The following is a 14,782-nucleotide window of genomic DNA, read 5'->3' as shown; positions in this document are numbered from 1 at the left end:
CCGCCCTCATTCAAATGAATGGCTGATGCTAGGCTAGTAAATCCGGCCAATTTTCGCCAACGCCATATTGAACACAGGAGCTCGGTTCCAGCGCCAGTCGGCTCTGACCATGCGCAAAGTTCCAAGGCTGGAAATGACGCATGGACCTACATTGATTTCTATTGGACATTCTGGAAAAACAGAGTCATCCTCCAGTTCAGAGGGTGGCGATAATGCACATACCTTGCTTGCCGCGTAACAACAAGCAGAAAAAGTTGCTCGGGAACGCACACCTGAGTCCAGTGGCGTGTCGCACGGAGTAATGATTGGCTGTAGGTACCCGTCCACCAACATGTACGCGCATGAGAGCTCGTGCCCAACACGGATTTTCGTGCACGGAGCTGGTTCTAAATGCTCCATGAGGCGCCATACTTTAAAATGGCGCTTGCTAACTTGCCGAAGCTAATCAACACGGCCTTGACCCCCTGTATAGAGGTATGTGTCTCAAGGTGACTTGGGAGGGAACTAAACCTGTGGCAAATTGAGGGACACCGCCTGGAACAAGATGGCTGCCCAGGAAACTAATAAGGTGCCTCTCATGCAGCGTTTATGTCCTCCCTCGCTCCTCGGGCCTCGATCCTCACTGATCTACATAAAGAATGATGGGGCGGCAACAATGGGATAGTCTATCCCGTCCTCTATCTTTCTTTATGTAGATCAGTGAGGATCGAGGCCAGAGGAGCGAGGGAGGACGTATAAACGTTGCATATGAGGCACCCACAGACCTCTGAAGTTCGCCTACAAAAAGGATCCAAAGCTGCCATCTTTGCCCATATAAGGAGATCCGCGAGTTAATTGAAGCTAACTGCCTATGGCAAGTTGCATGGTAAGTTAGCTCTGGGGTAGCAAAGATCAAAGTGTGCCGTCTTCACCTACCGAAGATCACAGTATCCACTAGACGGCAGTGGACAAAACTGTGTAGGCTAGTGAAAAACGTCTGCATTTCCAATGTCATCATCCCCGCGAGAGTTTAACAGGTGCGATAATTGAAAATCCCCATGTTATTTTCCCATAGAAAAAATCTCAAGATGCCGGATCTCCTTATTTGGGCAAAGATGGTGGCTTTTTTGTAGGCGAACTTCAGAGGTCTATGGGAAACAATGGACTGTTTTAATCAGTATGAATGAGTTGCAGGTGTGATATGCATGTCAGCAGGGGCGGTGATTGGCAAATTGGCCACAGCCCTTACCCCTTTAAACACATCGTCCTTTGGACGCGGCAGAGAAGACACACACAGGATAAGAGGTCCCCACGGAACGGCCGGACGGGCAGGTGAGTGGACTGGACCACGTCGGTGACGGCGCCTCACGACGGACTGGGAGGCGAGCGCGGGGCTAGGCCCAAGATGTCCTAAGGAACCGGGAATTGCGCGCTGGGTCTGAGGCCCCACATCAACGCTGCACCAAACAAATGGAGCAACCATCTGCCATGCCTAGGGCATGTGGACGAAACCGAACGTGTGAGTAGCAGTCAAAGGCTGCCGAATACTGCACCGGGGAATGGACTGTTTGGCCAGTTTAACATAGTTAGCATTTTTAGCATAACGGTAAAAAATCATCAACTAAGTTAGCTAATCGACCTGGTTAGCATTGTTAGCAAATTTAGCATTGTTAGCATAGTTAGCCATTTTAGCATTACTGCTAGAAATCATTGGTTAAGTTAGCTAATCAAGCTGATTAGCATTGTTAGTAAAGTTAGCATTGCTAGCATAATTAGCATTTTTAACGTAACTGCTAGAAATCATTAGCTAAGTTAGCTAATCAACATTTTAACATGAATAGAAATCATTAGTTAAGTTAGAACTGGAATGTTTCAGCTTTAAACTGTCTACCTTCACACTATCAACTCTCTGTAAACTATGCAACCACCATGTTTACCCTAGCTACACCTTAGTAGCCATATCTACATTATCTATCTATTTTTGCATTTTCATGCACTGGTAATTCCTTGGAATTGCATTTCTAGTTATTATATTTCCGCTTACCACTTTTTCTAACCGCAATTTCTCTTCAACCGTTTAACTTAGAAACTTCATTCAAACTTTGTAACGTAGGTCTTCTATTGGACCAAGTTGCTATGACTTTTCAACTTTGTAACTTTTAAACTTTTTAAACTATGAAATAAAAACTATTAAAATTTCCCCATAGACTTAACATTGCGATTATGACATCATAATAGGGCAATTAGAATCTTATGCCAGGTGGCCAGCTCCACATGCAGCAGCTCTCTCTCTCTCTCTCTCTCTCTCTCTCTCTCTCTCTCTCTCTCTCAGGCTTTAAGCATACAATCTCTATGTGAAGACTACATATCCTGTGAAACTGTTTCCTCTGTCCACAACTGTTTCAAAATAAAAGTCCTCACTGCAATAATACACTATTAAATCATTTAACCGCTGAAACTACTCAACTATTTAACTGTTCAACCATTCCAACTGTCAGTTATCATCAACTATGCCTCAAGTCAACTAAATGAAACCTCCATGTACCTAGCAACCAACATAGCAACCATTAAAATTAAGCGTTTTTGACAGTTTCTATAGCAACCAACATGATTATACTACAGTAACTTCTTTATTCCTGATAGTGGGCACCATGGATACCCTAGCAACTAATGTTTCAAAATAAAAGTCCTCACTAGCAAGTTAGCATTGTTAGCATGGTTAGCATTTTTAACATAACTGCTAAAAATGATTAGCTAAGTTAGCTAATCAACCTGGTTAGCATTGTTAGCATAGTTAGCATTTTTAACACAACTGCTAAAATTATTAGCTAAGTTAGCTAATCAACGTGGTTAGCATTGTAAACATAGTTAGCAATGTTAGCATAGTTAGCATTTTTAGCATTTCTGCTAGAAATCATCAGCTAAGTTAACTTATCAACCTTGTTAGCACTGTTAGCATAGTTAACATTTTAGAATACCTGTTAGAAATCATTAGTTAAGTTAGAACAGGAATGTTTAAGCTTTAAAATGTCTACCTTAACACTATCAACTCTCTTTAAACTATGCAACCACCATGTTTACCCTAGCTACACCTTAGTAGCCACATCTACATTTTTTGCAATTTCATGCACTGGTAATTCCTTGGAATTGCATTTCTAGTTATTAGAGTGCATGAAGATCTGAAAAACTACTGTTCTTCCTCGGTCTTCTTCTTATTAGAGTGCATGAAAAATGCACTCTATTGTTATTCCAACTATTCTTCTTATTATTTTTCTTCTAACGAATTTATGCGTTTAATGCGGCTTCAACGGTTTAACTTTGAAACTTCATTCAAACTGTGTCGCGTAGATCTCACTTAGGTGACTTCAGCTATATATTGTTCAACTTTGAAACTTTTTAAAACTATTTAATTAAAACCAGAGCCATATAAAGAGAGAGTCCATTGACGCTAAGGTTCCATATTTTCTCAACAATAGTTCCCGGAAGTTAGGATCGAACACTCGTTAACAGACAGTAAAAGACGGTTATTTTATGATTCTAACGAACAGTCAAAATTGCTTCCGGGAACTATTTGAATATGATTTGAACTACTTGAAGTTACACGAACCACGTCACAAACCGAATTTTCTGTACCCGGGTTGTCGCAACTCTCTCTTTATATGGCTCTGATTAAAACTATAAAAAATTCCCCATAGACTTAACATTGTGATTATGACATCACAATTCCGATTAGAATCCTTTGCCAGAACTCTCTCTCCCAGGCTTGTAAGGGATAACGGCCGACGAGGTGACCGGTTCGATGGAAATAATGGCTAGGTGGAGGTCTAGAACTCCGGCGACGTGCGAAGGCCGTTATCCCGCTTATCTCCCGTTTGTATTCACAACCTGTATATTTAGAACATAGTTTTATTCCACCGTTGCGTCCGTTAACATCGCTAAAACTGTCTTGACTGTGGGACTACTTTCCGCCACATATCAACTTTCTACTTGCAGGACAAAACTGCCGTTACTAGTTCTAAAATTGATGGTTGCTATGGCCAAAGGCCAGTCGTTAGTTCTAAATGGCTGGTTGCTACGGCCAAAAGCCAGTCGTTAGTTCTATCTCTCCCGTTGTCAAGCGGGCATCTGGCAGGTTATACGAAGTTAATGGCCACCCCATCAGCCAATCAGGGAAGAGAATTCCATTGTTGAGGGAGATAAAACAAATATATTGGACATGCACGCTAAAAATGCACTCACTGGAAGCACAGCAGTCCCAATCGAATTGCAGTGTAATATCACTGTATAGCCTATGCAATCTGATCCATATTTAATGGTGAACAATATCTCATGACTTCATTATTTACCTTTTCAGATGCTGTATGTGAAGGAAGAGGTGAATGCAATGCCAGATCCAACTGAAGGCCCTAGGCTACTGTATATTTAGCCTATATTTCAAGTATTCCACTGTGCAAAGAGATGTATTTTCGACGTCCAAGTTTAGACTGTAACGCCAGATGACGTCTTTTTTTTCTAACGTGCCGTATTGACATCCACAGGACCTCTGTATAGCATCCAAAAAAGGTTACCTAGTCCTATTGACGTCCAAATGGGGTGGACATGATCTGCACATCTATCAAACGTCTAATGTTTAGTGGGATAGTATCAAAATCTTCTTGACCCACGTTTTTGAAGTACTGTATTCCAAACAGTGGAGTGACATCCAAGCAGCCACAGCGAGATTTTGTCCTGTGATTTGTCCTGCTTATAGAACAATACTAAAGGTGCTATTTCTGCTGGATTTTTGTCACAGCTAAGTATGCATGAAAGATGGACCTTCTCATGAAATACACACACTACACACTTTTCTAAAATAGCTAGACTGCGCCCATATGACTCTGTTGAACTATTAGAATGATTTTATGATTATGTGTATTCTATTGTATATGATGACGATGCAACAATGAAGGGTCAGTAGTTACTGTACATGCTGCAAATACTGTGGTCATGAATGTGAATGATTTATAGATTTGTGTGCCACATGGGTGTTATTGGCTAAAGAACATTTACATCTCAGTTTGTAATCATACTATCTTACATATTCAGTGTAATGTAAACCTTTTTGGATTAAATATATCCATCAATGCCTAATTCCAACATTAGTCAGTGGATTTATTACTCACAAAGTTTATGGTTAAAAAAACCTTAAACTTTATATTCACTGTAGTGGTGAGCAGTGATTGTAGTCTTCCCACTTCAGCCGATGGATAACCAAGCCTGATTGATGGCATGAGCAGTACTCCACAGCCATGGAGGGACATTGGGTAGGGACAGACACGCGCTGCATGCATGCTGTACCGGATACCCCAAAGGCACTACTGAGTTTTGCCCCACTTGCCTATATTGTTTGCATGTGCCCAGTTATAAACCTTATGGCCTATTTACCAGTGAGCAGTAGATAAAGACTAATGTTTACTGTTTGTCGCTAATGAGCACCAAGCAAGACAAATATATATTTACACATTCATGCACTTTCCATTCAGCTCTCTGTTGGTTTTGGCCATCCCACAGCAGCCAATAGATAACCAAGCAAAATTAATGACTCAAGCTCATATACCGTATAAACAGTGGGGAGAACATGTATTTGATACCACGCTTAAGTTGCCTAAAAAGAGGAATATAAAATCATCATTAGACAATTGATCTTAATGCCTTAGTTTAAAAAAAATGAGTAAAAATCAAACCGCTAAGGACACACATTTTCTTCCTTAAATGCTAGGGGGAAGGAAGTATTTTACCCTTATGTTAAATTCCCATAGGAGCGGGAGTATTTTTTTTATATATGTTTTTATTTTTAAAGGCCAGCTATTTTGTGGATCCAGGATATGCATCCTCATAAAGTTACCTTGGCCTTTGGAATTAAAATAGCCCCACATCATTACCTTCACTGTAGCTAGAGATTGGCATGGTGTTTTTTCCAGTTAGCCTATTAGCCTGTTTGATGCTCAGTGGGCTCAATGCAAATCATCATAACAAAGGGTCTGAATACTTATGTAAATGGGATATTTCAGTCTTTAATTAAAAAAATAGAAAGCACGCCAAATTTTTGTGGAGTACATGAGCATTGTGTGTAGATGAATGAGAAACAAAACATAATCTAATTGACTTCACACATCAGAGTAGCCTATAGAGAGTGAAGTTGTGAGCCACTTGGTGTAGCTCGATGGCGCCCTCTAGAGGGGTCAACAACAAAAACAAGAAGTCACACAATGATGTGTGAGGTGACCCTTTATCATATACGCAAAAGGGAAGAGTCCATTGTGGCATCAGCTTGGCAGAAATAAAGGGAGATGTGATTCACGAGAAGACGCAACTGTTTAGAGTTCAAAACATGTAGTCTTGGCCCCAGCCGTGGCACAACTGGCTGGGGCACCTGCACCGCACGCCGGCGACCCGGGTTCGATTCCCGCCCCGAGGTCCTTTCCGGATCCCACCCCGACTCTCTCACCCATTCGCTTCCTGTCTCTCTCTACTGTCCTGTCAGAATTAAAGGCACAAAAGCCCAAAAAATATACTTTAAAAAAAAAAAAAAAAAAAAAAAAACATGTAGTCTTAACAGCTCTGTGTAGGAAAGAGGAAAGGTACTTATGACGAGCATTGGGAGGATAACTGGAAGAAATTAAATGGTGTGGTGTCTACAGCAAAGAGTAGTTCTGGGTGAAAGGGTTGGGATTCCGTTTTTCTAAATCATCCATATAGATGTGGCTTAATCTTACAGGGGAGCTACACCAGGCGGGTAACTGAGCGTTCCGTTCGCGATGTGTACAAATTCATTTTAGAAGACTGGTCTATTTTTTTTATTATTATTATTGTACACGCCACTGTCTCATCTGGTGTAGCTTCTTCCATTGATTAAAGTGATTATTACTGTAATTGTTGCAACATACACTTTGCGAACGGAACGCTTCAGTTACGCGCCTGGTGTAGCTCCCCTCTAGGTGTGTAGGTCTACATTTGGAATAGTGTGCTATCAGCGTGAAATCAGTGGTGTGAGCTGGTGTAGCCTACTCGTGGCCAGGGTGGCCCTGGACTGTTGTTTACTGTAAGCACCTCTGGGATGCTCTGAACAACATGCTAGTATGTGTCGGATGGTCAACCTGTTGTCAGACAGCAGCAGTGAACAAATAAAGTGCCATACTGGGGTGAAGTAAGAGAGACAGGGGAATTAAAAGAGCAGCAGGACCCACCAGGCTTACAGACTGAAGAATGCCCCCATTGCAGTGTGTGTGTGTGTGTGTGTGTGTGTGTGCGTGAGTGCGTGTGTGCGACTGTGGAGCTGTCTATCCAACGCACATTGACATCAGACATCAGAGTAGCCTAGACAGAGATACTTTGATGATGCCTTATGTACCATGTCCTGGTGTGTGTGTGTGTGTGTGTGTGTGTGTGTGTGTGTGTGTGCGTGAGAGAGAGAGAGAGAGAGAGAGAGAGAGAGAATAAAATCAGTCCAGGTAGTGAGCAGTTGGAACCAGAGGCATTGCCTCCCCACCCAGATGTACATACTCAATGGGCTGCTGCAATGTGTGCAAATGTGTTACTCCACTCATTGCATTTTGCTTTGTTAGCGTTTTGTGTTTCTTCTTTTCTGTACACTGTTTTGCACAAAGATCATTTGGACATTATTGTTAAAATAAATCCCCGTTGTTTTACACCCTTATTTGCTTCATCTCTGCTGTGTCTATTCCTCTTGTACCATGACTACCCTATGACACATAGTGTCTTCTGAACATGAGGAGGAGGGAAAGCTGAAGTGTAAGTGGACACATATGGGTCCTAGTGCCCGTGGGGATCTGAGTTTGAATCTATAACCAGCGGTCACCAAACCTCAGCTACATTTCTCTCTCCCACTTGTTTCCTGGTATGGTGTAAAGGCAAACATACCAAGAAATATAAAAACAGAAAAAGGGAAGTGTCATTCTTTCAGGAGGAACATGATACTAGACTTTTTACACCTTGTATTTAACTTATAGTTTTGAATATGAAAACACATGACCTTTATATTAGCCTATATCATATTGAGCTTTTTTTTTTTGTAAAATACCTAGCAGACCCAGGCCTGTAGAAGTTCACAGAGGGCAACATGGCTGCATCACCAGTCCACTCACTGGAATACATTTGGTACACTGATTCAAAAGGCCTATTCGGACGGGATTAGTTTTATGGGGTGACATGAGGTAAAGTAATAATTACCAGGGAATTTAGTCACGTCCGGACGCGCCTTATCAGTAAACATAACGGAGTATGTCGGTGAAATATACAGCCACTTTTTTTTTTTTAAAGTATATTTTTTGGGCTTTTATGCCGGGATCCGGAAAGGACCACGGGGCGGGAATCGAACCTGGGCTGGGGCCATATACAGCCACTTTTACCTTCTGTAAAACGGTCCGGAGAAAATACCATAGGTAATATTAATCCCGTGCGAACGCGACCCTCTGTAAAGATGTCTGTAATATTTCGTCACATCCTGATTTAAAAACAATTCCACCATAGTCTGAAGGAAAACACAACATGCTGTGCAGCTTCAAATAGGACGTTAGCTAGTTTGCCTAATGGCATGATATTGTTAGCAATTTCAAAGTACTTATGGCATAACATAAAGCCAACGTTCGCTAGTTTAACCAACTTGTGTAGTCTTTGAAATCTGAAAATGCTGCACGCAACTGACGCATAGTCTCACGTGCACGGCGACAAAGATGTGGCAGCAGAACGTAAAAGTAGTTACTCCTTCCATGTCAAATAAAATTACAGAGATTTCAAATCCCGTCCGAATTGGACATTTACATTACAGAGGTCATGTGATAAACCTGAATTACTCTACATCCCCCTGTAAAATAAGTTCCGTCCGAATAGGGCTAAAGTCTTAGAAATTCAAATAGGAGACGTCTGTGACAGGAAACGCAGCAGAGCGGATAAGGAGCAAAAAGGGGATGTTGACAAAAGCGTTTCTGATTGTGTGCTGAATTGTGTCGTCGGATAAAGGCCTGTGGTCATGCCCACACTCCACCCACTGGCCAGAGGAATGGAGCAAATGCCTGAGAACAGAAATTAATGCAAAGTGTCACAAACCTCACAGACAAGTGTGTTAAGTAAGGGATAATCAACTGCACACCCAGAAAGAGAGAGAGAGAAAGAGAGAACACACACAGAATACACACAGATAACACAGAACACACACAGACACAGAGAGAGAGAGAGAGAGAAAGAAAGAGAACACACACAGAACATGCACATACACACATATACTGTACACACATGCAAACACACAGATGGGCACACATAAACGCACCCACACACACAGGCTATGTGTGTGTGTGTGTGTGTGTGTGTGTGTGTGTGTGTGTGTAGGTGTGTGTGTGTGTGTGTAAGGGTGTATGTGTGCATGCGTGTGGGCGTGTTTGTGCATGTGTTTGTGTAATGTTTTATGTACATGTGTGTATGTAGTGGTGCGTCTGTGTGTAGGTATGCGTGTGTGTGTGTGCATTTATGTGTGTGTGTGTGTGTGTGTGTGTGTGTGTGTGTGTGTGTGTGTGTGTGTGTGTGTGTGTGTGTGTGTGTTCCTGCATGTTTGTTGCACCCAGAGCAACTCTCTTTTATATCTTCATTTGGAAACTAGTTGATGAAAGGTTTCTAATGGTGTCACTTATAAATTATGTTTCTAGGACAAAAACTAGTAGAGATTGAGATGTTTGGGACTGTTTTTCAAATCCCCAGGGGGGGATTTAGACGCCAGAGGGTTAATACCACCATCTACAGGCCGATGGGTATACAGTCCTGAATGTACACATAAATCCATTTATTTTATAGCCCCCCATGGATGAAATTCCACAAATCTTGGCAAACTCCCAGAGGGTGTAAGGTTAATCATACACATGAAATTTGGTGCAGTTCATAACATCTCATCTGAGGATAGGGGCAATTAAAGCAATATTATATTGCATTTTCAATTTTTACCATGGGGGTGCAAATCACAAATGTATGGAAACCCGTTTCCGCCACTTGGTGGAAAAAAACTGGCAGATACTAAGTCATAATTATGAGATGCAAAGTCGTAATTATGAGATAGAAAGTCATAATTATGAGATAAAAAGTCATAATTATGAGATGCAAAGTCATAATTATGAGATAAAAAGTCGAAATTATGAGATAAAAAGTCATAATTATGAGATAAAAAGTCATAATTATGAGATAAAAAGTAATAATTATGAGATAGGAAAGTCGAAATTATGAGATAAAAAGTCATAATTATGAGATAAAAAGTCGTAATTATGAGATAAAAAGTCGAAATTATGAGATAGAAAGTCATAATTATGAGATAAAAAGTCGAAATTATGAGATAAAAAGTCATAATTATGAGATAAAAAGTCATAATTATGAGATAAAAAGTCGAAATTATGAGATACTTTCTCATAATTATGAGATGGTAAGTCATAATTATGAGATTATAATAAAGTCGTAATTAAGATTCTAAAGTCAAAATTTTGACTTTATTGGTTGGTAGCCTGCCTTGACCTCACATCACTTCCTTCCCGTTCAAAACTGTTGCCGGCAGTGTTGCGCACGTTCACACTCTTCAGTAGCCGGCCTACCTAAATCTAACAAGTTAGGATTATTAAAACAATATTTGAGATGGGAAAGTGGTGCTAAATTTCCATAAACTTTATTCAGTGAACGGGTAAAGCCGTCCGTTTGTAAGCAAAATCAAGAAATACGATCTTTTAGTTCTGTTTACCGTTACCTAGCAACCCCAACAACAAGTGAATGAATAATTAGTATTCTTCTATTACATTTCAGCAGGGCGTAGTGCAGTCGGTTAATGATTGGTTTACCATGCCGGAGATGTAGGGTTCGACTCCCAGTAGACTTGTTGCTTTTTGCATGTCAAAGTACGATCGATTACTTCTTTTTTCTTAGATGACTTTACCTCGCGGCAAATAAGAGTTTGTGCTTTTTGAACCTGTCATATATTATAGGTTCAAAAAGCACAAACTCTTATTTGCCGCGAGGCAACGTCATCTAAGAAAAAAGAAGTAATCGATCATACTTTGATATGCAAAAAACAGCAGGTCCACTGGAAGTCGAACCCCACATCTCAGGCATGGTAAACCGGTCATTAACCCGCTGCACTACGCCCTGCTGAAATGAAATGGAAGAATACTAATTATTTAGTCACTTGTTGTTGGGGTTGCTAGGTAACGGTAAACAGAACTAAAAGATCGCATTTCTTGATTTTGCTTACAAACAGACGGCTTTACCCGTTCACTGAATAAAGTTTATAGAAATTTAGCACCACTTTCCCATCTCAAATATTGTTTTAATAATCCTAACTTGTTAGATTTAGGTAGGCCGGCTACTGAAGAGTGTGAACGTGCGCAACACTGCCGGCAACAGTTTTGAACGGGAAGGAAGTGATGCGAGGTCAAGGCAGGCTACCAACCAATAAAGTCAAAATTTTGACTTTAGAATCTTAATTACGACTTTATTATAATCTCATAATTATGACTTTTTATCTCATAATTATGAGAAAGTATCTCATAATTTCGACTTTTTATCTCATAATTATGACTTTTTATCTCATAATTATGACTTTTTATCTCATAATTTCGACTTTTTATCTCATAATTATGACTTTCTATCTCATAATTTCGACTTTTTATCTCATAATTATGACTTTTTATCTCATAATTTCGACTTTCCTATCTCATAATTATGACTTTTTATCTCATAATTATGACTTTTTATCTCATAATTATGACTTTCTATCTCATAATTATGACTTTGCATCTCATAATTATGACTTTCTATCTCATAATTATGACTTTCTATCTCATAATTACGACTTTGCATCTCATAATTATGACTTACTATCTGCCAGTTTTTTTCCACCAAGTGGCGGAAACGGGCTTCCATACAAATGACTGGTTATATATGGAGATAGATTTGTCTCATTATTATTTGTATACACATGCACCATGATCCACATGAATGATATTATTTGCAAGCGCAAAGACAAAATTTGCAAGCGCAAAGACAACATTTGTGACTTGTAAATCGGGATTTGCTCAAAGGTGTATTGATTTGTTCAAATGTTTGGAAACTTGCAAGTTAAATCATACCAGATTTGTAAACATATCTCACGTTTTGCATGCGCATCTGTTTGGAAATGTCACTTGCGACTCCTACGTTCCTTGTGTGAAGTGTTGAATCTGCATTTGCAGATCACTCAACACGCGCATGAATCCCTGCTTCCGCTTACGTAATTTTGAGACTTTGTTCCCCTTTTTCCAACCCGATTCGTATCCGCAAAGGGCTGGATTCGCAAAGGCCTGGATTCGCAAGAGCTACCCCCCCCCCCCCCCCCCCCCCCCCCAGTAGGTGGCGGTGCAACGCTATTTTTAGCCACTATGTACAAATATACCCGATGTGAACCGCAATTTGAACTTTTTGAAGAAGAAGAAGATTGAGCACAGTCAGGAGTTACATCAGAGCGATGTAAACCGCGTGGTAATTACCTTTATGTTGGGATAACTTGTGTTGTGCTCCTACTCACACAAGAGCTGGCATTGTCTACTATAGACCAACTAGCTAACAGGCTAATAAACAAACCATGCTAGGCGAGTAACGTCGTGGAAGGGTGTCACGTCACTTGTAGTTGTAGTCCTTTTATGAAATGAAACGAGCAATTACGTTTTTTTTTAATTAAGGCGAAATAGGGTCTGATATTTTCACAGTTAGTAGATTATTACAGCATGAAGACTGAAAAATATTTTTGGTGGATAAGATCGCTGGTATATCTGCGTAGTATTTTTTTGAAAAGTCGGTCTATGGGACTTAACATTGGAGCTGCTCTTCGATAGGAACGCAACCACTTGGGGCGCTGGTTTTCCTATAAGGGGAGAAGGACCACTCGCTGAATACTTCCGCATGGTACTGCAACTAGAGGGCGATCGCGAGCAAGTGGAGAATGAATGGAGGTGAATGGAGTTTCTCCTAAAATCCACTTTTCTCTGGATATATTTTTTTTGTGTAGAAATCGGAATATTGCATGTGAAAGGGGGGTCATGGAAAATACACACGGTTGAGTATTAGATTTTTTAAGTCCCTTAATTGCTCTAAAAAGCCTTTCAAACATGTCAATGACGTCATTCATTAGCAGGGTGCTAGTGTGTTATGGGCAACAACGACCATGCCTGTGAAAAACCAAAGGGCCATAAGTAATTGTTCATTCAACTTTCGACCTATAACCCATATGAGCTTGCAGAAACTAAACTCCAATCTTCGATTTTTTAATGACAATCAGGTGAAACAGACCAATTTAGCCGTCTAGCCCCATAGAGCCCTATAGACCCCCATTGTTTGATCACTTGCTCGTGATCGCCCCTAGTGGAACTGCAACAGGAACTGCAGGTACAATGGAGTTACAGTTTTTTTCAATTGCTTACACACAATTTTTCAAACCGAGTTCTTTTTAACAAAATTTAAGCACAGGTATCCAAATGCCACACTCAGTTTTCATAATTCCTAGACTCTTTGCAAAATGAAACACTTCAGTCAAAACATACACACTTCAGTCAAAACATATACACCTATTTGTAAAAATGCTATTAGTTGTCATTTAACAAACACAGTCCTCAATGATCAGACACTATCGCAGCCAGTTTCACACTGCAGTGATAAATGCAAAACACATTTGTAAAAAGAAAAATTAGGAAATAGCATGTGCTAGATTTTTGCCCAGGCATTGTTATGTAAGGGATCATTTAGAAAAAATAGTGACAAACCCACAACATTCGATTAGTTCGACATAGGGAAAGTACATAAATAGGTCTATAAACTTGCACTTGCACTACAACACTGAAGACTGCTGTAGACTGAATATTTCAAGTATTTCTTTCAATACTTACAGTATTTCTAACCATAATCAGTTACAGTAATCAACCAACAATGAAATCAATTGAACAAATAAAATCTGTAGACAAACAAAAACTACTGCATAAAGTACATACACTTTGACTCTGAAGAGCAACTACTGCAAAAGCAACAAGACTGTAGGCTATAGCACACCTGAGTGCTGCGTTTTCAAATTTGCACATGTGTGCTTACACACCTGGTGGATGTGATTATCCAATTCGTTCATTAGTGTAGTCATTGGCGATCCAGGGCTTTGTAATGACAAGGAAGTAACCTCACAATCCTTATCTGTGTCTAAGGTGTGGAAATGTGTGTAGAGTTTTACAAATCACTGTGTGTAATGTTTTGCAAAAAGGGTGAAGCAGACATTGTGTGTAATGTTGTGCAAATCTGTGGAGGTGTTTTGCTCCTTGGAGTAAAATTTAGCTAATTGTGTGAAAAAAAATATTTTAGTGTGTAAACAATCGTAAAAAACTGTAATAGCGAGTGGACCGGCTCTCCATAAATGGGCTCTGACTGCGTGATACCTCGGGTGGGGGATGGGCATTGCTGCGTTTGCGCCTGCGCTTATCAACAACGATAGGCAGCCATTGAAAACGATCGTGGAAATTATTCTACTGTTGGTATTTAAATTCACTCTTACATTAAAATGTTTACCCAAACTGTTTGCAGGGACTTAAGTTGTAATGCCAGAATAGTATGAAAGTATGCTCAACATAGTGGTCAAAGCCTTGACTAGTTCTAGACGTCAGGGTGCCTGTTGGCCGTTGGGTAGCCTACAAAGCCTGACAAATCAGGAAATTAAGGGAACCTGTTGTGAAATGTCCATGATCTTATTGTAAATTTACAACCGTGG

Source organism: Sardina pilchardus, chromosome 4 (genome assembly GCF_963854185.1).
Source record: "Sardina pilchardus chromosome 4, fSarPil1.1, whole genome shotgun sequence".
Lineage (NCBI taxonomy): Eukaryota > Metazoa > Chordata > Actinopteri > Clupeiformes > Clupeidae > Sardina > Sardina pilchardus.
Note: the sequence above shows the minus strand (reverse complement) of the source record.